Here is a 26,283-nt window from a genome sequence, read left to right on the forward strand (position 1 = left end):
GCTATTTGTGGGACCTTGCTGTGCACAAATTGGCTGCTGCATTTTCTACATTACAACAGTGACTACACTCCAAAAGTACTTCATTGGCTGTAAAGTGCTTTGAGACATTCGGTGGTTGTGAAAGGCGCTATATAAATGCAAGTCTTTTTTTAAGTGTAGTCAGTGTTGTAATGTAGACAAACACAGTAGTCAATGTACACACAGCAAAGTCCCACAAGCAGCAATTAAATAATTGACCAGATAATCTGTTTTTGGTGGTGTTAGTTGAGGGATAAATATTGGCCAGGACACCGGGAGAACTGCCTTACTCTTTAAATAGTCCACGGGATATTTTACGTTCACCTGAGCGAGCAAATGCGGATCGGGTTTAAAGTCTCATCTGAAGGATGGCACCTCCAACAGTGCCGCACTCCCTCAGTACTGCACTGGAGTGTCAGCCTAGATAGTGGCTTGGAACCACAATCCATCTAGCTCAGAGGCGAGAGTGCTACCACTGAGCCAAGGCTGACAATTGGCAGGAATGGTGCGTATCAGAAAAGGGGAGTTTTGGTCTGGCCTATATATTTTCTCATGTTGAGAGTCACTGGTCTCTCCTATAAGCAGATCTTGCATCCCGTACTGTCAGGAGTCTCCAATCTTCTGAGAGGCAGCTAGTTTAAACTTTATTGAGATGAGGCTAGGTTTGAATCATTAAGATGTTTTATTTTAGTCAGGAAGTAAACATACAGACTATCAGATATAGAAAATCTCAAATAACAACAGAAAATGCTGGAAAAACTCAGCAGGCCAGGCAACATCCGTGGAGAGAAAATAGAGTCAACCTTTCGGGTGAACCCTTTGTCAAGACTAAAGAGGCACAGGAAATGAAATACATTAAGAGGCCAGGCTGGGAGAGAACAAAAGAGAAGTGAAGAGACATTAAGAGGTATTCAAAACGAGACGAGATGGTGATAGGACTAGTGGAGACAAAAGACTGCTCTAGATTAGGTGTGAAATGCACTGGCAGAATGGGAGACAGCTGCCATGTGGGAGAGAGAAAAAAAAAGAAAGGCGGGGGGGAAGGCCAAAACAAAGGTGTGGATAAAAAATATAAGTAAAAATGTAATAGGGACTGAGGTTATGATCTGAAATTGTTGAACTCGATATTGAGTCCGGAAGGCTGTAAAGTGCCTAATCGGAAGATGAGATGCTGTTCCTCGAGTTTACGGTGAGCTTCCGTGGAACAATGCAAGAGGCCGAGGACGGTGAGGTCCGAGTGGGAATGGGGCGGTGAATTAAAATGACAGGCAACCGGAAGCTCGGGGTCACCCTTACGGACTGAACGGAGGTGTTCCGCAAAGCGGTCACCCAATTTGCGTTTGGTCTCCCCAATGTAGAGGAGACCACATCGTGAGCAGCGAATACAGTATACTAGATTGCAAGAAGTACAAGTAAATTGCTGTTTCACCTGGAAGGGGTGTTTGGGGCCCTGGACAGTGGGAAGGGGGGAGGTATAAGGGCAGGTGTTACATCTCCTGCGCTTGCACGGGAAGGTGCCAGGTGAAGGGGAAGAGGTGCTGGGGGTGCTAGAGGAGTGGACTAGGGTGTCTCGGAGGGAACGGTCCCTACGGAGTGCTGGGAGGGGAGGGGAAGATGCGTTTGGTGGTGGGATCATTTTGGAGGTGGCGGAAATGGCGGAGGATGATCCGTTGAATGTGGAGGCTGATGGGGTGAAAGGTGAGGATGTCACTGAGCGGCTACAGGGCATTCTTAAGGGGGAGGGTGAGCAGGCAGAGGTCGTGGTCCACATTGGGACCAACGACATAGGTAGGAAGGGGGATGAGGTCCTGCATCAAGAATTTAGGGAGCTAGGTAGCAGATTAAAGAGCAGGACCTCAAAGGTTGTAATCTCTGGATTACTCCCAGTGCCACGTGCTAGTGAGTATAGGAATAGGAGGATAGAACAGATGAATGCGTGGCTAAAGAGTTGGTGCAGGAGGGAGGGTTTTAGTTTCCTGGATCACTGGGCCTGCTTCTGGGAAAGGTGGGACTTGTACAAGTCGGACGGGTTGCACCTGAACCAGAGCGGGACAAATATCCTTGCGGGGAGGTTTGCTCGCACTGTTGGGGGGGGTTTAAACTAACTTGGCAGGGGGATGGGATACAGAGGGGAGCTGAAATAGGGGGTGATGTGCTGCCAATTATAGAGAAAAAAACAAGTCAGCTTGGTAGACAGGGCAAATATATAAGGGCAAGGCTGGATGGCATCTATTTTAATGCAAGGAGTCTTGCAAATAAGGTGGATGAGCTGAAGGTGTTGATAAACACATGGGAGTAAGATATTGTTGCTATCACGGAGACATGGTTGAGGGAGGGGCAAGACTGGCAGCTCAATATTCCGGGGTACAGAATCTTCAGGCGAGACAGAGGAGGAGGGGGTGTCGCAATATTAATTAAGGAACCAATTACTGCCATAAGGAGGGATGATATATTAGCAGGTTCCTCTAATGAGGCCATATGGGTGGAGCTTAAAAACAAAAAGGGGGCAAGCACTTTGCTGGGAGTGTACTATAGGCCCCCAAACAGTCAGGGGGAGATAGAGGAACAGATATGTAGGCAAATCTCAGAGAAATGTGCAAATAATAGGGTAATAATAATGGGGGATTTCAACTTCCCCAATATTAACTGGGATAGTCAGAGTGTGAAAGGCTCAGAGGGTGTAGAATTCTTAAAGTGCATCCAGGAGAGCTTTTTGAGCCAGCATGTAGAAAGTCCTACAAGAGAGGGGGCGGTACTGGACCTAATTCTAGGGAATGTGGCCGGCCAAGTGGAAGAAGTGCTAGTAGGTGAGCACTTTGGTGACAGTGACCATAATATGGTGAGATTTAAGGTGGTCATGGAAAAGGACAGGGATGGGCCGGAAATAAAGGTTCTAAATTGGGGGAAGGCTGATTTTAATAGGATAAGGCAGGATCTGGCCAAAATGGACTGGGATCAGCTACTTGTAGGAAAATCCGCATCGGAGCAATGGGAGGCTTTCAGAAGGGAGATTGAGATCATACAATGGCAACATGTTCCCGTAAAGGTCAAGGGTGGTTCCAAAAACCACAGGGAACCTTGGATGTCAGGGGATATACGAGAATGGATTAGGAAAAAAAGGAGGGCTTTTGGCAGATACAAAAGGCTAAAGACGGAGGAAGCCCTAGAGGAGTACAAAAAGTGCAGGGGGATACTTAAAAAAGAAATTAGGAGATCAAGGAGGGGCCATGAAATAACACTGGTGAGCAAAATAAAGGAAAACCCTAAGATGGTTTATAAGTATATTAAAGGTAAGAGGATAACTAGGGAAAAAATAGGGCCCATTAGGGACAAAAGTGGCAATCTGTGTGTGGAGCCGGAAGATGTAGGAGGGGTTCTAAATGAATTTTTTGCATCTGTTTTCACTATGGAGAAGGATGATGTAGACATAGAAATAGGGCGGGGGGACTGTGATATGCTCGAACATATTAACATCGAGAGGGAGGAGGTATTGGTGGTTTTAGCAGGCCTAAAAATGGATAAATCCCCAGGCCCGGACGAAATGTATCCCAGGCTGCTGTGTGAGGCAAAGGAAGAGATTGCGGGGGCTCTAACACATATATTCAGAACCTCTCTGGCCACAGGGGATGTGCCAGAGGACTGGAGAACCGCTAATGTAGTACCATTATTCAAGAAGGGGAGTAGAGAAAAACCGGGGAACTACAGGCCAGTGAGCCTAACATCAGTGGTAGGAAAATTATTGGAAAAACTTCTGAGGGACAAAATTAGTCTCCACTTGGAGAGGCAAGGATTAATCAGGGATAGTCAACATGGCTTTGTCAAGGGAAGATCATGTCTGACTAATTTGATTGAAGTTTTTGAGGGGGTGACTAGGTGTGTGGATGAGGGTAACGCAGTGGATGTGGTATACATGGATTTCAGTAAGGCCTTCGATAAAGTCCCACACAGGAGACTGGTCAAGAAGGTAAGAGCCCATGGAATCCAGGGTGCCTTGGCACATTGGATACAAAACTGGCTTAGTGGCAGAAGGCAGAGGGTGATGGTCGAAGGTTGTTTTTGTGACTGGAAGCCTGTGGCCAGTGGGGTACCACAGGGATCGGTGCTGGGTCCCTTGCTGTTTGTGGTCTACATTAATGACTTGGATATGAATGTAAAAGGTATGATCAGTAAGTTCGCGGATGATACAAAAATTTGTAGGGTGGTAAATAGCGAGGAGGGTAGTCTCAGTCTGCAGGACGATATAGATGGGTTGGTCAGATGGGCGGAACAGTGGCAAATGGAATTTAACCTGGAAAAGTGCGAGGTGATGCACTTTGGGGGGACTAACAAGGCAAGGGAATACACAATGAATGGTAAGACCCTAGGCAAGACGGAGGGTCAGAGGGATCTGGGTGTGCAAGTACACAGATCCCTGAAGGCGGCGGAACAGATGGATAAGGTGGTAAAAAAGGCATATGGGATACTTGCCTTCATTAGCCGAGGCATAGAATATAAGAGCAAGGAGGTTATGATGGAGCTGTATAAAACACTGGTTAGGCCACAGCTGGAATACTGTGTGCAGTTCTGGTCGCCACACTACAGGAAGGATGTGATCGCTTTGGAGGGGGTGCAGAGGAGATTCACCAGGATGTTACCAGGGCTGGAGCGCTTCAGCTATGAAGAGAGACTGGGCAGATTGGGTTTGTTTTCCTTGGAGCAGAGGAGGCTGAGGGGGGACATGATTGAGGTGTACAAAATTATGAGGGGCATAGATAGGATGGATACTAAGGAGCTTTTTCCCTTAGTAGAAGGGTCAATAACTAGGGGGCATAGATTCAAGGTAAAGGGCGGGAGGTTTAGAGGGGATTTGAGAAAGAACTTTTTCACCCAGAGGGTGGTTGGAGTCTGGAACTCACTGCCTGAAAGGGTTGTGGAGGCAGGAACCCTCACAACATTTAAGAAGCATTTGGATGAGCACTTGAAATGCCATAACATACAAGGTTACGGACCAAATGCTGGAATATGGGATTAGATTAGACAGGGCTTGATGGCCGGCGCGGACACGATGGGCCGAAGGGCCTCTATCCGTGCTGTATAACTCTATGACTCTATGACTCTATGACAAGGGGAACCCTATCGTGGTTCCGGGAGGGAGGGGCAGGGGTGAGGGCAGAAGTGCCGGAGATAGAACGGACACGGTCGAGGCCGTGTCAACCACGGTAGAGGGGAATCCTCGGTTGAGGAAAAAGGAAGACATATCGGAAGCACTGGTGTGGAAGGTGGCATCGTCGGAGCAGATGGAAAATCTCACCTTGTTTTAACTTAATTTCAGCTCTTTCTTGTGATAAACAAAATAATAAACTGTGCCACACTGTCCCTGTTAGTGACCGAAGTAGCACATTCTTCTGGTCAGCCCTATCACTGAGGCATGCTCTGGACCTGGTTGCCTATCTCAGTAGAACTCACTAACTGACCCAGAACACGTGTTCCCTTGTTCTATTGCTCCGCCTCTGAACAAGAAATAAAGGTCTTGACCTCTAACCCCTAAGGGTTGGCCTGTAGAGCTGCCAATCAAACAGGCTATAGCACTCCCCTGCCCCCACCCCCCCCCCCCCCACCACCGCCCCCCAACCGGGTAGAGGCCCCAGGCAAATAATTACTGCTGTTTCCAAATTGAATGGGGATATCCCAATACTATGAGACTGAATAGTTCACAGGAAAGACTTAACAACCCCCTTATTTGATCAGACAACTCACTGCATTCCACAGGCTGGGAATGACTTTAAGCATTTCTTACCTCCCCCCACCCCCCCGCCACCTCAGCTTCATGCTGCAGAGGGGATTTTTGAACCCTGCTTCACTCAATTTAAGTTAAGAATAGCCCTTCAATATAAATCGAATGCGGAAAATGGTTTATCATTGCTAAAATGTGACAAGGGGGCTGTGTGGGTTGGTAATGTTGGGAATTTGTTCCTGGGATTTGGGAGTAGAGTTACAGGAACAAAGGCGACAGTCATTGGGGAGGAGGGGGAGAGGACATTTCTTCAAAAGGTTTCCTCACCACTGTCTGCGTGGGAAACCTGATGAGGAATCCCCTTTTCAGAAGTCCCTGCCCTCCCTACAGTGAACATGCCACCATCCCCACCCCCCACCCCCTTCCCCCAAGCTGGCTTCAAAGGTCAGGTATGGTCCCAGCAAGGGGGGCGGAGAGAAGTGGGAGGAGAATGGCCACTCATGGTGGGTAAGGGTTGGTTGTGATTTCCAAAAAAGACTTCCCCAACATTAGGAAAACCTGTATTATTTAAAATAAATTTTACTGACATGACCTCACACCCTGAGGTCCTTCCACTCCTGGAGTGACAAAAGTTGCCATTGCCGGGACTGACTACAAGTTCTGCAACACTTTGTACCTCTGGGACACGTTTTAAAGCTGCCTGCGTAGCCATCTGCACAATCCACGTATTTAATTTTAACCGCTGGTAAAGAACTTCTGTGTGTCTGTCTGCCTGTGTGTCTGTCTGTCTATCTGAGTGTCTGTCTGTTTGTCTTGGACTGGCGTTCTAGCCAGTCAGTGTGAATTGCACAGGACAAATGATAAAAGGCTAAAGTTTCAAAAAACAATCATGTGTAGATAATTATTAATCTCAAGAAATCAAAAGACTCCGTACCACAATATAGTTACATTGTACCATTATCACTCATGCACGTAAATGGGAAGAAGAGGAAACTTCTTAGTTATAAATTTGTTTTGAAGTAAGCTGTAGTGATATTTCAATTCGAGTATCAGAATTTATAGCCATTTGCTTAATATTAGTCAGTACAGCATCAGTGGTTCAATTTGGCAACTGGCTAGATCCATACCAGAGGCAGTCAGTCTGCAAAACCCTTACAGTAGAAACAAACCATCATAAGTAAAGCAGTTTTAAACCATAATAAATCTCATTGTTTTCCTTTGCCATCCAATCCTGGGTTATTAGATCCCCTAACAAGGTCACAACATTAAAACAAGTACAACACTAGGGGCACCAACAGTTGTGATGTACAGGTTTGATGGCCCAATTCTTTAAGTTCCTGACGGTAGCCCTGTCACAGTGAGGAAACACTAAATGGATGGCGAGCACCTCCCTACAGGAAGAGAAGAGAAGTTAACAGAAACGTCAACCACGGGCTATTCTTGTCTGCCTTGTGGCAGGTGGTTCAGAGGCCTGGGGAGGTCACCCATCTGGCCTCAGTTGCAGCGATTGTAGAGACATCAGAGGGAAGACTAAACATGATCAAAAATGCAGAATTTATTTTATGTGCTGTGCTTTCTTAGAATGTGAAGGAATCTTAATAATGAACCTTATGGTCATACAATAGGTTGTAATTGAGGACAATCTTCTGATCCAAAGATCTGGCCTGCAGTCTAGTGCTTTAATCAAGCTGTCTGTCTTCAATTACATCCCATTGTACTCTCATATGTCCACTGTTGCCAGCTTAATCTGAAAATCGACAACAGGAATTGCACCGGCAGTTTTAAGTTCCATTGAAATTCAAAAGGGTAACGAAATGCAATACCATGACTGTGTTCCTTTCTGAATGATGGGGTTTACTTGTGTAATTGTACACGAAAAACATTGTCAATTATTGATCCAAAGTTCCGTGCTGGTCATTAACAACAATCTGGTTCTACCCAGATGCATCTGTAATGCTCTGGGTTTCTGTCGGTTGAGACATTAAACTAAGGCCCCAGCTTACCTCTCAGGTGGATGTAAAAATCCCATGGCACTATTCGAAAAAGAGCAGGGGAATTCTCCAGTGTCATGGCCAATATTTATCCCTCAATCAACATCACTAAGAAACAGATTATCTGGTCATTTATCTCATTGCTGTTTGTGGGACTTAGCCATGCGCAAACTGGCTGACACATTTGCCTATATTACAAAGGTGACAACGCTTTGGGAAAAAAAGTACTTCATTGGCTGTGAAGTGCTTTGGGACGTCCTGAGGATGTGAAAGGTGCTATATAAATGCAAGTTCTTTCTTCTTTCTTAGCAGCCAAATTAGGCTACCTACTCATCAAACTTGGTTGTGTAATACCCACTGGAAATGTTGTGTGTGCTGGGTGTGGTTGTCAATCTTTGGCTTGGTACCACTGGTTGTCCCTTACATTGAGATATACATAATTCCCTTTAACTTACCTTACTGTATGTTTAACTTACCTTTTGGGGCCGTTGCCCTTTTAACTTACCTGTTGGGGCCATTGCCCCTTTAAGACGCGCCCTAGCGCGCTGACGTCACGTCACGTACGACGTGATGTGCGTGCGCCGGCACAGCCCGGCCTAGCGTCTTTGGCCTCAACGGCTAGCGACGCAACGACGCGCATCACGTGACGCCCTAAGCGCGGGAGTGACAGTTGGCGAGAGCAGGAGTGACAGTTGGTGAGCGCGGGAGTGACAGTTGGCGAGCTCAGGAGCGGGAGTCAACTGTCGAGTGCGAGGTTTGCTCAGGGACCGCAGGGCGTGGAGTTCCAGTAGAGGCTGAGGACCGCGCCTTACCTTGGGCTTACAGTGCGGGGGAGTGCAATTTCCTGCCACCTGTTTTGAAAACATAACTAAACCGATGTTTGATGGATTTAATTACTGGGTGGTTCTGCACTGTCGTTGATATTTGTTGACGGTAACAGAAGAAACAGCTTATGGTGCTATGGTCTGAAGTTACTAAGTACAATTTCTCTTGTGTGAGAAAGCACTGAAGAAAAGCAGAAGTTAAAGAACCATACAGGAATTGTTAAGTGAGGCTGCGCAGTCTCCAGGCAGAAACCCCAGGAGGAAGGGGTTCGGGGTCGTAAGTCTTGCAGACATTATACATACCATGAGCTCCAACTTAAGCGCGCCAACGAAAGAGTGCACTCGAATTTGGACACAGGGACAGATTCTCCTTTGAATCCATATAAATGGAGAATGTATGTTTATTATGTCTAGATTCATTCTAATGTATGCAAATGTCTAATTTAGGTCATTGACCCGTAATCTTCTTATACTGTCTGACGTTAAAACTATAAAGTAAGATAATTAGAATTAAGCCATTGTAGTAATGATCTCCTTACTGGACTATAGAATACTGTCTACAACAGAGACCACATCTCACATATATCTAGCGAACCGTGAAGGGGTTACAGTTGCTTTTCATGTAAGATCATTAAAACCTTGAGTTAAAAGGCCATAACTTGCACATTATATAGCCGCCATTAGATTTTTTTTAATGATTAGATGATCGCTTAGTCGATGACTGGGAAAGGGGGAGAAACATTACTCAATGGATGGGTTCAGAAAAATGATATGTAATGTGTAACCCATTCTTTATGGATCAATTGATCTAATACAAGTTGCCCTGTTCTCTCCTTCTCTTTGTAATTGGGATGTTGTGTACCAATGTACCGCCGTTGACTCTAGCTAAATATTGCACCTTCAAGAACGTATGTAAATCTCTTTTAAAAAGTACCAAATTGCTAATGTCAACTAATTAACAATAAGAGGCCAACTCATCTCAATCACTTCAAGAGAAAGAAAGGGCATTGCCATGTGAAAGTGGACACGTTATTAAAAATACAGGAATTATGCAGTTTCTGACACTAAAAAGAGCTATGCGATAGCTTCTCTCTCCTCCATTTAAAAAGAATATTAACATTTTAATGCTTTTAAAACTCACTGTATTTGTTCCATTATGGATGATTGGAATATGTCAGGTCTACAACTTCAGAGATTTTGCAAATCCCCCCACCAGTGCTGTATGTTTCCTTCCCAAAGGGCACCAATTAGGTGGAATTGGTATGGGGTTCATGGCAGCATAATTGACCATGAACTTATGAATCGTTTTGCTTGTGCTTTTGTTTCCAATTGTATTATTTGTTGTTGCTGAGAAACTTCAGATCATTGTCCAATTACCTTCATCATTGGACATGATTCTGACCTGGCCACAAAGTGTGACTGCTAAATCTGATGGGCTGATCGGGCTAAGTTGATAATGCCTGTGAGCAGTTGTAAAGAAACTGAGGCGAAATTCTGCCATCGGCTTCTTCATAAGGAAGCACCCCATTAAGGTAACTGCAAAGAGAAGGCATGCTGCTGGGCAACAACAAAGAGCCTATAAAGTAGTGTTTGAAGCTTCTTAAAGTAAACCAAGAGCTGCTGCAGAGGTAGATGTTGGTGCAACATATCGTTAAGACCAAGAGGGTGATTAGGGAGATGGTGAGAGCATTGGGTTGTATCCATCTGCGAGGCCGTGCAATTACACAAACATTAGACAATATTATTCTCCCATTGGCTAAGATTTGTCAGGAGTCATGGTCAAAATGTTTCCTCTGGGCTGGTGCCAATGATTGACTAGGCTGGTTCTCCCCAACAAATCCATAAATATATCCTCAAGGTCACTCACTATAAGGGCCCATCTGTTGGAAAAGTAATTGGAGATGGAAAGCCTTAATGAACCAGTTTCATTAGAGGAAGTGGAATTGGCATGACAGCACCTTGATAATGTTGTGGCAGAAGGTGTGGGCAGCGTTCAAACTGCTGCAGGCAAAGGGAATTGCATGATTCTGGAAAAAAGTACAGGGTCCACCGACTTGTCTTTGGACTGAACTTCTGAGGCTGGTGAATAGAATTTGTAGGGGGTGGCATGTGGCGCGTGCGCCCAGTCAGTTCTGCCCCTGACTGCCTGTGAGCGGTTCGAATTGCTCCCACACCCCTGGGTTCTAGACACCGGAATTAGGTACAGGCGGCGATGCAGAAAATCGAGTAGACTAGTGGTTTGGTGTAAGAAAACCAAGATTTTATTAAAATAGAATAAAATACAGTCTTATGAGAAGTTACTGATCGAAAATACAGGCATAAACAATTACACTTATATACTTATACAGGGAATGGGGAACATGTTATATCCGTGTATCTTAATGTTGTGTCCTTCAATAATCAGACAACAGACTGCAGGGAACGATCAACAGGTGTTTACTGAATGAGGGTTCAAACTGCAACTAACTGTACAGATCACTACTCAGGGTTTATATACAGGTGTGGTCACTGCCGGTACTACAGGTACAGGAGCTGTAAAATGTAGTTCTCCCCCTTAAAGGTACATACATTACAATTCCTCCCCTTTTAGATTAACAGTACCATAACACTCATTTAACAATTAAATATCAAACTAATTATAATTAACATTTTTAACATGCAACATTAACTGAAAATAGTCTATTTATAAATTCAGTCTTTGGGGAGGCTTCCTGATTCTTTCTGGATAACTCCTTTCCCGAGTGTCTCACTCTTGGTGCGGAGGCGATTCTAACACCCTGTCGTCAGTTGATTCATCAGCTTCCAATGCTATTTTTTCTGAGGTAGATGCGACCTGTACGTCGGGTTTCTCACCAGGTACGTATGGCCAAGACATGGGGTTGACTCATTCCTGTGACTCTAGGATCTGGTCAGCATGGCATCTCTCAATGTTCTCCCCAACATCCACTGTGTACATTAGTGGGCCCTGCCGTGTGCATATCGTTCCTGGTTGCCATTTCTCTGTTCGGTAGTCGCGGGCCAAGACTGGTTGCCCTACATTGAAGCTCCTTGTCGGCTTCTCATTGATGTGCTGGAATTGCTTATTCTCAACATTTCTTCGCACATTTGGTCTGAGCAAATCCAGACGAGATCTCAACTTTCGGTTAAAGAACGTCATGGCCGGGGCCTGGTTGGTGACTGCATGCGTCGCATTTCTGTAGGCTAACAGGAAATTGTCCACCTTATGCTGCAGTGGAATGTCATCATCGCACATGGCCTTTACTGCTTTTTTAAAGGTTTGTACGAACCTCTCAGCCAATCCATTTGTGGCTGGATGATACGGGGCGGATGTGTAATGCCTTACCCCATTCCTTTTCATAAATCTTCGAAACTCTTCGGACACAAACTGTGGACCGTTATCAGAGCAAATCTGCTCTGGCAAGCCATTCCTGGCAAAAATGGTCCGTAGGGCTGCAATAATTTTCCCCGTGGTGGTGGAGGACATTTTGATCACGTCAGGCCATTTCGAGTGCGCATCCACGGCTATTAAAAACATTGAGTCCATGAATGGACCAGCAAAATCAATATGCACCCGTTGCCATGGAGATGAGGGCCACTCCCATGGGTGTAGAGGGGCATGTGGTGGTGCATTTTGGACCTTCTGGCATCCTGAGCAGCTCTTTGTCAGGTCCTCAATTTGCTGATCGATCCCCGGCCACCACACATAAGCCCTAGCAAGGCTTTTCATTTTCACCCCTCCCAGATGACCGTCGTGAAGCTCATTGAGCACTCTCTCCCTTAACTTGGGTGGAATTACCACTCGGGATCCACACATCAAGGTCCCCTGGCATACTGACAGCTGTTCTCTTCTGGATGAGAATGCTGGCAACAGTGAGTCGCCATGTGCTGGCCATCCCTTCACCGTCAAATCATATACCCGAGACAGTGTCAGGTCATTTCGGGTCTCCTTCTCTATACCAGCGTTAGTTACTGGCAAGCATTCAATTATAGTCGAATGAAATATTTCGAAAGGATCCACTGCTAGTGCTTCCTCCGCAGTAGGCAGTGGCAGGCGTGATAGCCCATCAGCGTTTCCATGCTGTTTCATGCCCTTATACTCGATTTCATATTGGTGCGCCCCTAGAGAAAGGGACCATCTTTGTAGCCGTTGCGCAGTCATCACCGGAACGCCCTTCTTTGGATTAAAGATGGAGACAAGTGGTTGGTGGTCAGTCAGCAATGTGAACTTCTGCCCGTGCAGATAGTGATTGAACTTTTTCACTCCCCACACTAGGCTGAGGGCCTCCCTGTCAATCTGGGCGTAGTTACCCTCGGCTGAGGTTAGTGACCGAGACGCAATGGCTACTGGCCTCTCCAAGCCATATGGGAATTTGTGCAACAGCACCGCTCCAATGCCATAGGGTGATGCATCACACGCCAACCGAATTGGTAGTGCTGGGTTGAAATGGGCCAACACCTCTTTTGATGTGATCAATGCTTTGCTCTTCTGGAAAGCTCATTTACATTTGTCACTCCACTTCCATGGTACCCCCGTTTGCAGTAGGGTGTTCAGTGGGTGTAGTACAGTAGACAAATTCGGCAAGAACTTATGGTAGTAGTTCACCAGCCCGAGGAACGACCTCAGTTGTGACACATTTTCCGGTGCTGGAGCCTTGACTACTGCCTCAATCTTTTCAGGGGACCTATGTAACCCCTGTTTATCAATAACGTGGCCACAATACGAGATCTGCTTCTGGAAAAACTCGCATTTGTGGCGATTAGCTCGGAGCCCATATTCCTTCAATCTAGTGAGCACCTGCTCCAGGTTGGTGAGATGATCACTGTCATTTTCTCCCGTGACCAGGATGTCGTCCAAATAAAACTGGGTCCCTGGGATCCCTTGCAGGACTTGTTCCATTGCCCTTTGCCAAATAGCCGGAGCTGATGCTACCCCGAACACCAGCCGGTTGTATTGGTAGAGACCTTTATGAGTGTTGATCATGAGGTATTGTTTCGAGGCTTCTTCTACCTCCATTTGCAGGTATGCCTGGGCCAGATCAATCTTAGTGAAGCGTTTCCCTCCAGATAGTGAGGCAAAAATATCTTCAATCTGTGGAAGCGGATATTGTACAGTGTGAAGGACTGGGTTCACTGTCACCTTAACGTCCCCACAGATGCGAACCTTCTTTGGTTCCCCAGACATATTACTCAACGACCTCTTCATTACAGGAACGATGGGTGTAGCCAACTCGCTCCAGCCCACTTTGGACAGTACTCCTGAATGTTCCAAACCTTCCAGCTCTGCTTCGACGGTTGGACTTATCGCATAAGGTACCAGTCTGGCCTTAAAAAACTTTGGGCTTGCATTTTCCTCTATTTTGATCGTCGCTGTTATGCCTTTTAGTGTGCCGAGTCCCTGCTGGAACACTTCTTGTGCGTCAGTTAGCATTTTTGACAGTCGTCCAGGTGTGACATCGTCATCCTTTTTGGCATCTACAGTCAGTGCTTGTATGGAATGCCAATCTAGCTGTATCTTCCGGATCCATTCACGTCCTAGTAGTGGTGGTCCTCCATCTGGCAATACATATAGGTCCATTTTTGGTGTTTCCTTGCCGTTATATATAACGTTCACCCTTATTTTTCCTTTGGGGTAGACTTTGTGCCCCGTGTACGTCTTCAAGACAATCTTTGTATCTCTCAAGGGTATATGTGAGAATAGCCGCTTGTAGTCCCTTCGGTTTATGACTGTTAGGGCTGATCCTGTGTCCAATTCCATTTTCACTTGGACTCCTGCTATCTTGAGCGTGACCCAGATAGTTTGGTGATCCTCCGTTTTGATCACATTATGTAGTTTCAGACAACCCAGCTCCTTGCTTCCGGAGTCTGTATCACTCTTCTGTTCGTCTGAACTACTCTCCGTCACCTTATGTACCTTCTTGTACTTCTCCTGTGGAGATTTCTTGCTGCTGGTTTCCTTTCCCGACCTGCAGACTCTTGCTATGTGTCCTACTTTTCCACACTGTCTGCACACTTTGTCCTTGAACCAGCAATCATTATGGTCGTGTGTTGTTCTGCCGCAGCGATAGCACTTCACTGTTCCGTATGACATTTCATTTGTGCCATATTCTTGCGGTCTCCATTGTATCTCTGCAGCGCCCCGTGCTGCTGCTTCGTGTGATACTGCAATGCTGAAAGCCTTGTCCAGCATAAGATCCTTTTCTGATAGTAGCCGTTTCTGGGTTCCTTCACTTTGAAGCCCACACACAAACTTGTCCCTTAAAGTATCTGCTAGTCCCATTCCAAACTGGCAGTGTTTCGATAGCTTGCGCAGTTCCGTTAAATACTCAGCATTACTTTCATCTTTATGCTGGTTCCTTTTGTGAAACTTAAATCTTTCTGCTATCAGCAGCGGTGTGGGGTTTAAGTGGTCCTGCAGGATTGACACTATGTTTTCAAAATCCTTTTCTACTGGCTTCTCTGGGGTTACTAGGTTTTGTAGTAAGCCATACATTTTTTGCACCCATTGAATTCAACAATACCAGCGCTTTCTTGTCATCTGGCACTTCATTCGCCTTGCAGTATACTTCTATGAGTTCAACATATGTCATCCAACCTTCGACTTCATTGTCGAATGCTGTGATACTGCCACTCTTCAGCATTTTTGGGTGTGGTTAGACTGGCTTAAAATGGCGTCTCCTGCGCTTTCCTTTCTTCCCCGCTGCGGCTTAAAATGGCGTCTCCCGTGCTTTCCTTTCTTCCCCGCTGCGGCTTAAAATGGTGTCTCCCGTGCTGCTGCCAACGCCGCTCTCGGTGGCCCTCGTGGCAAATGGCGATGCCCTGTGGGTTTCATGCGCTGCTCCTGCGCTGCTGCCAATGCCGCTCTCTGCAGTCCTCGTGGCAATGGCAGCGCCTCGTGTTTTCCTGCGCGCCTCTCTCCCCCGTTGATGCTGCTCGGCCCTTGAACACCGGCTGCGCTCTGCTCTCTCTCATCTCTCTCCCCGTTGCTGCTGCTCGGTCCTGAACACCGGCTGTGCCCTGTGCACTCTGCCCTCTCTCTCTCCCCCGTCGACGCTGCTCGGCCTTTTTCTGTGCCGCTTGGTCGGCTCTAGCCGCCGCTGTCCGGGAAGGGTCTGCGCAGTACCTGTTGCCAGCCCGTTTCGCTGGACCACCGTGACTGGAAAGCCAAGCCTGGCTCTCGACAGCCTCCCCTGCAATGCTCAAATCTCCGTTGAATGACTGGGTGGTTGCCCGTGGTCGACGCCCGTGCTTCTGGACTCGACCTCCTTCCACTGTTCTCCAGGAGCGAATCCCTGGGAGGTGATGCAGAGTTGCAGTTAGGTTCGAATCTGCGTCGTCACCAATGTTATATCCGTGTATCTTAATGTTGTGTCCTTCAATAATCAGACAACAGACTGCAGGGAACGATCAACGGGTGTTTACTGAATGAGGGTTCAAACTGCAACTAACTGTACAGATCACTACTCAGGGTTTACATACAGGTGTGCTCACTGCCGGTACTACAGGATACAGGAGCTGTAAAAAGTAGTTCTCCCCCTTAAAGTTACATACATTACAGAACACACGGCACATCGAGGGAAAAACAACTACATTAACAATCCCCTTATCCTTATCCCACCCCTATACCTAACTAGATTAAGCTATGTGGGGCCAGGAGTACATGCTCACCAATCCAAAGCCTGTTGCTTTAAACAATTGCAAGTTTTGAGGTTTGGTCTTCTGTCCTTTGGGGTACTCCGTCGCCACGTGGTCTCAGGGCGCGGTGCTGGAGCTGTTGCTGTGATACACCTTCCCTCTCCTCAACCACCATCGTCATCTCGTCGCGATGGGTTCTCTTCTTCTTCTCCCTCGGGCGGTCGTCGGCGGTAACGTTGCGTTGTGGGGCGGTTGGCAGTCTTCACTGCTTAGATTTTTCTACCCATTCTTTGAATGCCGGTATATTCGTTGCAGCGTGGACACCTGTGTTTAACACCAGCTTATATGCAGTGTTCAATAGCCAACTTATTCTCACTGCCCATACCTATATTTTCTTCCCCAAGCGCCAGCTTATAACTAGGCACTCGGTCTTTATCAATGCAGCTTCTGCTGCCCTTCTCTGCTCTTGTCAGGTCTTTACCTTTTCCTTCATATCGCCTAGCCTCGCCTCGTTTCATCTCGCCCTTTTCTTGGCCCGTGTGTCCTGTATGACTTTGGACTCGGGTCTCGTTCCCCCACCTGCGATTGGTATTGATGTCCTTGGCTGTTTAACCCAATGCGGGGAGCAAGAAGAGAACCCGCCACGAGGCCAGGGCACGAGTACGAGCGGCAGCAGCCAAAGGGCAGGGTCAGGAGACCAGAGCAAGAGAGAGTGACGTTGCTACTGAGGACCTACAATTATACCCGTTTCTTCAACTCCTTATCTGCGTGCCAAATCAGGTCAGTCCATTGTTTAACTTTTGGCGGGCTGTTTTAAATGATTATACCAATCTAAGTTAACTGGTTTTAGATGGCCATTTATCGCACCTAATGGCCCGATGTCTGGGTTGTATTGTCATTAATGCATCTTAATCGGCCTGTCCAGCCTTGGTGGCTCCCTTGAGCTGTTTCCGATTATTTATGCGGACAAACTAATGGCCTTATGCTTAGGCCTAACTGGGTTTGATCTGTTTTGATCTGACAAAATGCATATTCAATGTTTGCCTAGCTGTCTGGCTTTTCAAACACAAAGTCCTTTTCACAGAAATGCATTTTAAGTTTTGATTCCCCAAAACTGCCTGCTCGTGCTGCAGAAAAATCTTACAGGCTTTTTGGTCACAAGGCGCGGATGCCATCTTTTGGGTACCCTTTTTAAATTGTCCATACAGGCTCCCTTTTATTAATAACCTTGGGGGAATGTGGGAATTTTGAGAACCTTACACTCCCCCCTGTGATACTGAAACTTGCTTGAAGTATCATCCTTAAAAGGTGAGCAAAATTTCTGACCCTCCATAGTCAGCCTTCCCCTGTAATTACCTATCTAATAGACGCACGACACATGCACTTCCCATTCCGCGAAAATGTAGTGTACATAAGCATACATAGCATAATGACAGTCTTTTACACACATCCAAGCATGGAGGGGCCCAACACCCCTGCACAATTTGGTACACATACATCTTTATTGACAACGCATCGCAAAATCTTTATTAAAAACAACAAACACAAAAAAACAACAATCTTTAATCAAAAATACAAAAAAACTCAAACAGGTGTATCTCCCTCCACCTTCACATAATGTTCCTTCCAGATCCTCTGGTTTCGCAATTCTAATATCTGACCTTTTCCCTTGCACTGGATGCAGACTAGGTACAATACTATCCCTAACTGGCAAACCACGAGAATGTGGGAAGCCAGTCTGATCCACGAAGGGACCTCTGTTATTGATAATGTCCCACCAGGGTGGAATCACACTATCTAATAGCTTAGCCCCTACTGTTTGCTGCTCCAGAGTGTAATAATGTTTCTGTGAAACTATAACGGCTTTGAGTATAGCCAAAATGCGCCACATACTCCTGCAGGTTGGTAAAATTCTCTGTTACAGTGAGGTGAACAGTGGAGGGTTCAGGAATGGGGACAATTCATTCCTGGGCCACTTGAACTTCTGCCTCGGGTTTAAAGCAGAAACTGCTGTCACTAACCGGACACCAGCTATGCTGTCCATGCTGGTAGTGGGACGCTCCTGTGGTGACACAATATGTCCCACCTCCTATATATGCTACCTGCGGGGGATCATGGCCTTGTGCCATTGCCTCCATGGTACAATTTATAGGTTTCGCGCCAGCAGCTCTGAACCCACACTATGGTTTTGAATGGGCATTCAAGTGCTGGGGACACAAGATTATGTGTGCTCCCCGGCTCTGGCACCCTGAGAGGTCAGTACCTGTCATAGCGTGCTCCCACTTTATGATGTAAGGTGGGACCGCTGTGAAACGAATGTGTGCACCCCCTTGAATGACTCCAATGTTCTCAACCCTGTATACCGGTGCGGGTCAGGCTGTCCTACCCATGACCGGCATCCTAACTACTACTCCCATGATCGTGTGGTTGGACCGTCCACACTCCACTGGGACTGGGTAGGCTTCGGAAGCTAGCCGGAGTTGGCATGGGCTTAATGCATTCTCAAACAGATGGAGGGCTACGAGGTGTTTGTTGCTCAACCAGGAGGGGACTAAACCCTGTTTTAAATCCTCCAGGTTACTGCGGCCCTTGCCCAGCAACCACGCCCCATACAGCATGCACACCTCGTTCTGCACAGCCTGGCCAGAAGCATTTCTGTCCTCCCTTATGAGGGCATTCACCGTCTTTGCGTGCTTCTCCAACTCTGCTATAATCTCCTTTAAATGGACCGTCATGGCCTGGTCCTCATGCAACTCCGAGCCCACTACCTTGTTCTCATCCATTAATATCTTCCTTAACTGTGTTTTTAAACCATTTATCTGGGTCTGCAGCTCTGTCATCCAAACTGTTGATGACAGAGGAACCAGTGTTAAACGCAGTAAAAACATCATTCCACACTCCCCTTCTTTGTCTCCCTGCATTACCCAAAAACTCGCGGTGTGTAGTGTACAGTTTGGTTTTGTCAACATTGGCGAAATCGAACTCATAAAACTTCTTGAACATGTCCTTTAATAGGACCTGGTATAGCTGCTCTGTTTCTTTGGGTCACCACTCCGGTAAGTGTACATCGGTGAGATTTAAAATCACGGAGGCTACCGCGTAATGTACCCCCTGGTACAGCACCTGATCTATAGGCACTAGTACCAATCCATTCTCTGGTCCCTTGGTGGTGGTGGGGCACCCTTCCCTGGGTAACCTCGCCACCTGCGCCGTGAGCAGGGGCTTTCGAGGGCGGGTTACAAGCTCAGTGGCATTGACTGGGATCGGGGAGAATGGGACTGCGCACGTCTTCAGGCTGGTATCCCACTTCATCCCCTCCCCGGCGTCTCGCCAGTGCAGGTGGAAAATGATAGATATGCCTGCGGGGCAGACCCTCTCTGACCCCCACATACAGATCCGGCTCCCACCACTTGTCCCAACACACACTTAATCCTCCATGAGTCCCTGTAATCGTCCGGTGGGTATTGTTCCCCAACCGTTTCCACTCAATTGCGGGGTTCCTCATATCTTTGCTCAGCTTTCTGAGCCACCACCACCTATCCAGAGGAATGTGTCCCTTGCACGTTAGACATACACGCTTCCCTACGGTGACGCTGACCCTTGTGGTAACCACCCGTACCCTGGGGCACAGGAGGGAGGCCTCCCCGTACGTGAACCCGGTCTGGTTGGAGTACTGAGACGAATTGGACCCCAGCCACCCTGGCCACCTTCCCTCATGGACGTAGATGCCGGTCTCCTCCATATCCCGTTCGCCGCTTCCGTCGGTTGCTATCGGCGCTCGATCTCCGGAGCACCCATAGATGTGGGATTCCTCCACGTCGCCCCTCTTTCCCAGGCTCAGTCCCATCAGGGCGAGTAGGATTACGATCCCCTTCATCCCGACAGTCTTTCTGCAACTGATACAAAAACATACAGCCAGGTCCCCAAGAGATTCTCTGGCTTGGGTGAAGCACAGCCAGGTCTCGTGACCTCGACTCAAATATACAAACTCTTAGCAGATACTACTTAATTACAACTATCTGTCACCTTACTTAAACTTAAGCTAAAACACCCAAACTTAAAATATAAATTTACATTACCTAAACTATATACATCCGCCGCCCGTCTCCGGGCGGCCAGGCTAATTCCTGATTGGACTGCGGCACACCGCTTCCTCCGGCGTGGCCGCACCGTCCTGCACTGTTGGTCCCTCGCCGCCCGTGGCTGCCGGCTGAGGACCTCTGTCCTTTGACTTCCCCCTGACTCGGGAGGCTGTCCCTTTGAACTGGGGAGCTGGTGACCATGGCTTTCTCAGCTGGGGCGTCCGTGGGGACCTTCTAGGGACTTTGGCGGGTGGGGTTTTCTTGGCCGATGGGCCTTTAACCCGAACCGCTGTCCCATCCGGTGCGGCCTGTGGGCTTACCACTACCGCTGGCTGGGGATCTTCCCCCTTAGGCTTGATCTCTCCCGAACCTGGGCTAGGGGCAGGTAAATCTTCGTAGCCTGTTGCTGTAGGCTGAGAGTCTCCGCCTCCAGGTCCCAAAACTGGGTCCGGGGCGGGGTCTTCGCCCTCAGGTCCCTCCTCCTCTACACCTGGGTTAGGGGCGGGGTCTTCACCCTTGGGTCCCTCCTCATCTGGAGCCCAGAAGAGCGGGGGAGTGTCCCAATCGATGGGTGGGATGGCCCCTCTTAAGCAAGCCACAGCGCCTGCCTGTGCAGCCTGTGAACTTGCTCCTGCTGCAGGCTGAGGATTTGTATCCTTAGACCTTACCCCAACTGGCTTTTTTCCCTTTCAGGTTTAAACAGTTTGCACTGGTTAATATGAAACCATTTGGTACGCCAAGGCATCTTAACGGCGTATACCATGGGGCTGGCTTTGTCTACAATGCTGTAGGGCCCCATGAACAATGGTTCCAAACTTCCTACTCGGGCATAGTTCCTCACCATGACCTGATCTCCTACTTCCCACTCGTGGTGCCTTCGGGGTTCGAGCAGCAATCGGTTACTCCGATGCTGCCTTCCCATGTTCCCAGCTGTCTGCTCGTGGACCTGCTTAAGGTGCTCAAAGAGGTTTCGGGCGAACCTGTCCCAGTTTACTTCTCTGAGCTGACCCTCCGTGAGCACCGGGGCTAGTACATGGGTGGGGGTCTGCATAACCCTGCCAGTCATCAGCTCGTACGGGGAGTACCCCGTGCTTTTCGACTGGCTGGCCCGGATCCCCATCAGAACCAACGGTAGGACCTCGGCCCATTTACAGGGCGAGTCCACCGTCTCCTTCCTCAACCTTTCTTTTAGGGTCCTATTCATTCTTTCCACAATCCCTGATGACTGTGGGTTGTGGGCCACGTGCCACTTCCCCTCGATGCCTAACAGCATAAGGGTATTCTGCATCATCTGTCCGGTGAAGTGGCTCCCTTGGTCGGACTCCACATACTGTGGTAGCCCCCACCGCGAGAACACCTCCCGGACCAGGATCCTGGCAGTACCCAGAGCTGTGGCTGTTCTGCAGGGGAAGGCCTCTATCCATTTGGTGAACACATCCACCAGGACTAGGCAGTACTTATAGCCTCCCTGGGCGGTGGACAGGGGCCCGATATAGTCGACCTGTATCGACTGCCATGGTCCCTCTACCCTCCTGATGTATCCCATAGGTACCTTCCTTTTGTGGGGGTCGGGGTTATTCGCAGCGCACACAAGACAGCCGGCACAGAACTCGCGGACATCTTCCCTGAGTCCCGGCCACCATCCCACCTGTTCCACCCGCTGCCAGATGGTCTCCGGCCCGGGGTGTCCCGCTCCTGGACCCTCATGGGCCAGTTGAAGGAATTCCCTCCGGTGTTGCTGCGGCACAACCCACTGTTCCCCCCGGAACAGCATGCCCTCTTTTACAGGGAGGGTTGCTGTGCCGTACGGACCCTCTACCCTTTTTCCCTCAGTCACTGCACTGAGGACTGCTTTGAGGACGGGGTCTTGGGCTTGGACCATCTTAAGGTCCGGGGCTAAAGCTACCCCTACACTCCCTTGGGTCCCAACCCTACCTCTGACCGCCGCCATGGGTCTGGACCCAAACGGGTCCCAGAAAGTGCCTGTGCGGGCACCCTCCTTGGCGAGCATGTCAGCCTGCTGGTTTCCTTGGATGCGGGGTTCTGTGGAGGAATGGGCTTTCACCTTGTGGATGCAAACCTCCCCTTCCTCCCCCACTGCTGCCAGGATCTTTTCCAGCAGGGGTTTTACTGTGAGGGGTCTCCTGTCGGCGGAGGTGTATCCGCAGCGGGACCAGATGGCCAGGTACTCCATACATGAATTGTACGTGAACATGCTGTCCGAGCAAATCGTGTAGGGGGTGGGGAAGATTTCGGGGTGTGTAACAACGTACACTACCACGGACAGTTCAGCCTGCTGGGCGCTCATGGTGCTGGGGAACTTATTCACCAGGGCAATGTTTGCCGCTGGGTCGTAAACTCCACACCCCGTGAGACGCTCACCAGCAGATACCGTGCTGGAACCGTCTACTTGGATCTCGCGGCCCGTGGGATGTATCCCAGCCCGTAAACCTATGTTCACTTCCCAAACCCCTTCAATGGAACACTGGTGGGCTGTTCCAGGATATACCAGGTTGGCTGCGAGCTTCGGCTCGCAGAGACCCTTCACCTTAAGATCCATCTGTGAGAGGAGCAAGGTTCAGCGGGCAATGCGGGCACTGCTCACTGATCCATCCTTGATCCTCCCATGCAGAAGCATCTGGGTGGGTGTGTGATGGGTGAGGAGGGTGATGGGAGAGGTGCCTGTGAAGATCAGTGATCTCTTCACAGCCCAATGTGTGGCTAAGAGGTGCCGCTCACAGTTGGAGTAGCTCCTCTCCACATCCGTGAGTATCCTGGAGGAGTAGACCACCGGCCTCAGCCTGCCGTGCCGCTCTTGGAGCAGCACAGCACTCAGGCTGTCCCCGCTGGCTGCTACCTCCAAGAAAAACACTTTCCCCCCATCTATGGCCCCTAGAGCTGGTGCAGTCTGCAAGTCTTTCTTGAGCCTGACAAATGCTGCCTGGCAACCCTCATCCCAAAGCCCACTTCACTCCCTTGTGTAGGAGTCGAGCAGAGGGGCTGCGTTGGCTGCATAGTCCTCAATAAAGTCTCTGCAGTACCCGGTTAGCCCTAGAAATGACCTCACACCCATTACTGTGTTGGGAACCGGTAACTCTTGTACCGCCTCCCTCCTAACCTTATCTATGGCCCTTTCTCCAGCGCGTATGGTCAGGCCGAGGAATTTTACCTCCTGCTGGCCGATCTGCGCTTTCTTGGGGTTTACCTTAAAACCCTTTTGCCCGAGCAGCTCCAGCAGTTCGGCCAATAGTGGGCCATGCTCCTCTTTTGAATCAGTGAACAGGAGCAGGTCATCCACATATTGTACCAACTGTCTGGGCTGGCTAAAATCCTTTAAACTGTTTGCCATGCACTGATGGAAAATGCTGGGGCTGTTGTGGAAGCCCTGAGGCAAGCAGTTCCACGTGTACTGTTGCCCTTTAAACGTAAAGGCAAACTTGTACTGATCCTCCCTCCTTAAAGGGATGGACCAAAACCCATTGGAAATATCCAGCACCGTGAAAGTGGTCGCGGATGCTGGAGTAATTCCTATCAGGTCGGCAACTGCTGCTACCGTGGGTGCACAGGCTGGGATGTTACTATTGAGCACCCAATAGTCCACCGTGGCCCTCAAGGAATTATCCGGCTTTCTAACCGGCCACAATGGAGAGTTTACGTGGGTGGCTATTGGCCTCAGAACTCCCTGCTGTACTAACGAGGACATGGCTGCTACCATGTCTGGCTCCGCTTTCCTGGGGATGTTATACTGTTTCTGTGGTTGGGCCATGGGGTCCCCGTCTCCGCTGACCTCAAACTCGTTGAACTCCCGCAGTCATGTTTGTGTGTGGCAAATGTGGCCAGGTGGGCCTGCACAAATGCCTGGAACTCCGGTGGGGTGTTACTGACCATAAGCTCGAGGTTATAACCCTCTTTGGGCTTCATGGTGCACAGGGTCCCCTTCCCTTCCTTTCCTGGGATTACTACTACCTCGCCATCCTTTCCTTTACTTGCCCCCCATAGGCAATGATTCCTCAAATCTACTAGGATCCCGTGGCCTACAATACAGTTGGCCCCCAGGACCCCTCTTCCACCCTCCACTTCCCATTTCATCAGGACACAGGTCCACTTGGAGCGGAGCGGTCCTAACCGAATGGCGAGCGGGATGGAAAACGAGCCAGCCTGTTCTTTGCCTGTGAACCCCGACAGACTGTATGGGATCCCGTTAGACAGAGGCGAGGTGGTGGGGTTAGCTGAGTAGACCATGGTGCATGATGCCCCCGTGTCCAACAGATAGGTCCCCGTCACCTTTTCTACCTCCATCTCCAAGAGGGGTCGTTTCCATTCATCATACCGGAGAGGACACAGATAAACAGGCTGCGCTGGCTCTAGTCACGGCTGTGGGTTGGATGGGGCTGACGGGGTCAGAGCACCGGTAGTGGCTGCTACTCTCCCCTGGCCAGTCAATAAGGACCTCATGGTGTCCAAAAGTGACTTGACCTCTTCGGGAGGGATTCCTGCCCCCGCCTTTTGGGCTGGGGCTGTGGAATTCTTTTCCTTGTTATCTTTCCAAGGGTTTTTGTACTCCTTCCGCCAATGACCATCCTTCCCACACCCGTAACAATTCGTCTTTGTGTTGGGGGGGTTATTCCCTTCCTGGTGCCACTCTTTCCTACCTAGTCCGGGTTTTACCTCATGCACCTTCCCCTTGGGTGGGTGTGCATCTGTTCCCCTACCATTTTTATAGGCCAGAGTCAACTGTCTGATCACCGTAAGCTCGGTGGTCTGAGGATTCTCGGGGTCGAACCAGACTCCTGCCTTGGCCCGGACCTGTGGCAAGCTGTTCGCCACCAGGCAGCGGAGCCAATGGGCCAGGGGATACCCATTCAGGAACCCCCAGTTCGACGTCCCCGGACAGGCCCTCCAGTACACCGGCCATAACCGGTCCGCGAAAGCCTGCGTGGTTTCCCCTGCGAGCTGGACCGTCTTCTCCACACGGGAGAAAGGACTTCCCTCAATCATCCCCATGGCCTCTAGAACCGCATCTCCGAGCTCCTCATACCCGCTCTGCCCCCTCTTACACACGTCAGAGAGGGATTGGAGGAGACTACTCTCCAGGGAGAATAGCAGCATCTTGGCCTGCTCAGCGCCATCGCAGTCGTTGATGCTGGCTGCCTGCTCTATGTCCCTGAAGTGAATCGAGGGGTCTCCCTTTTCGGACAGCTTCGGGATATGTTTGACCATAGTCCTAAGCTGTTGGGTGCTATAGGGTAATAAGAACTGGTTTTGGAGGGGTCCCTCATCGTCACCATTGACTGGTGGACTGAACCTCCGATGCCATGCTGGGCACATCAGTCCCGGCTCCGACCTCTCTGGCGGTGGTTGCTCCACCTCTGCTCCCACCTCTGGCTCCAACCCGCCTTGCTGCCAAACGTCGCTGAAACTTGGCACTACGGGTGGTGGTCGTGAGATCTCCTGTCCCTCAACCGGGTCATCCCTGGGCGCTACCAGTGATGTTTGAACTGTCCTCCCCTCGTTCCCCATAAAATCCGCCTGATTTGCCTTTGGGCTTATGAGGCACACCATGCCTTTTGCCTTCCTGAGGGCCAGGCTCAGATTTTCTATCCACTCTTTACAGGGGCCGTGGTCTGCCTCCTCAAACCCCTGTTCGCTCACTAGCTTGTAAGCTGCCATTACCTCCTGTACTTTCTCTTCCTGTTCCCTAACCTGCCTTGCCAAGCGGGCGTTCTTTTCCCGCAACCTTAACTCATTTCCCTTGGCTTCGGTGACTTGCCACCGTAGGTATTCCAACTGGGCCTTGTGTTCTCCCATTAATTACACTCTCTCCTGATTCAAGGCCTGCAATGCTACTAATAACTTTGCCCCTGCTAGAGCCTTATCCTGGATCTCCAGGGCTGACTCCTTTAACTCGGCTGCCTGTGCTGCAACGAGCCTGTCCAAAAGCTGGACCTGCATTTTGAAACACATCAGCTTCTCGAAGGACGTCTTGTGTTCCTTTCCCTCTGTCCACTTAGCTGCTGCATCTA

The sequence above is a fragment of the Somniosus microcephalus genome, chromosome 1 (assembly GCF_052327205.1).
Source record: "Somniosus microcephalus isolate GS21.2 chromosome 1, FLI_Smic_1.0, whole genome shotgun sequence".
Lineage (NCBI taxonomy): Eukaryota > Metazoa > Chordata > Chondrichthyes > Squaliformes > Somniosidae > Somniosus > Somniosus microcephalus.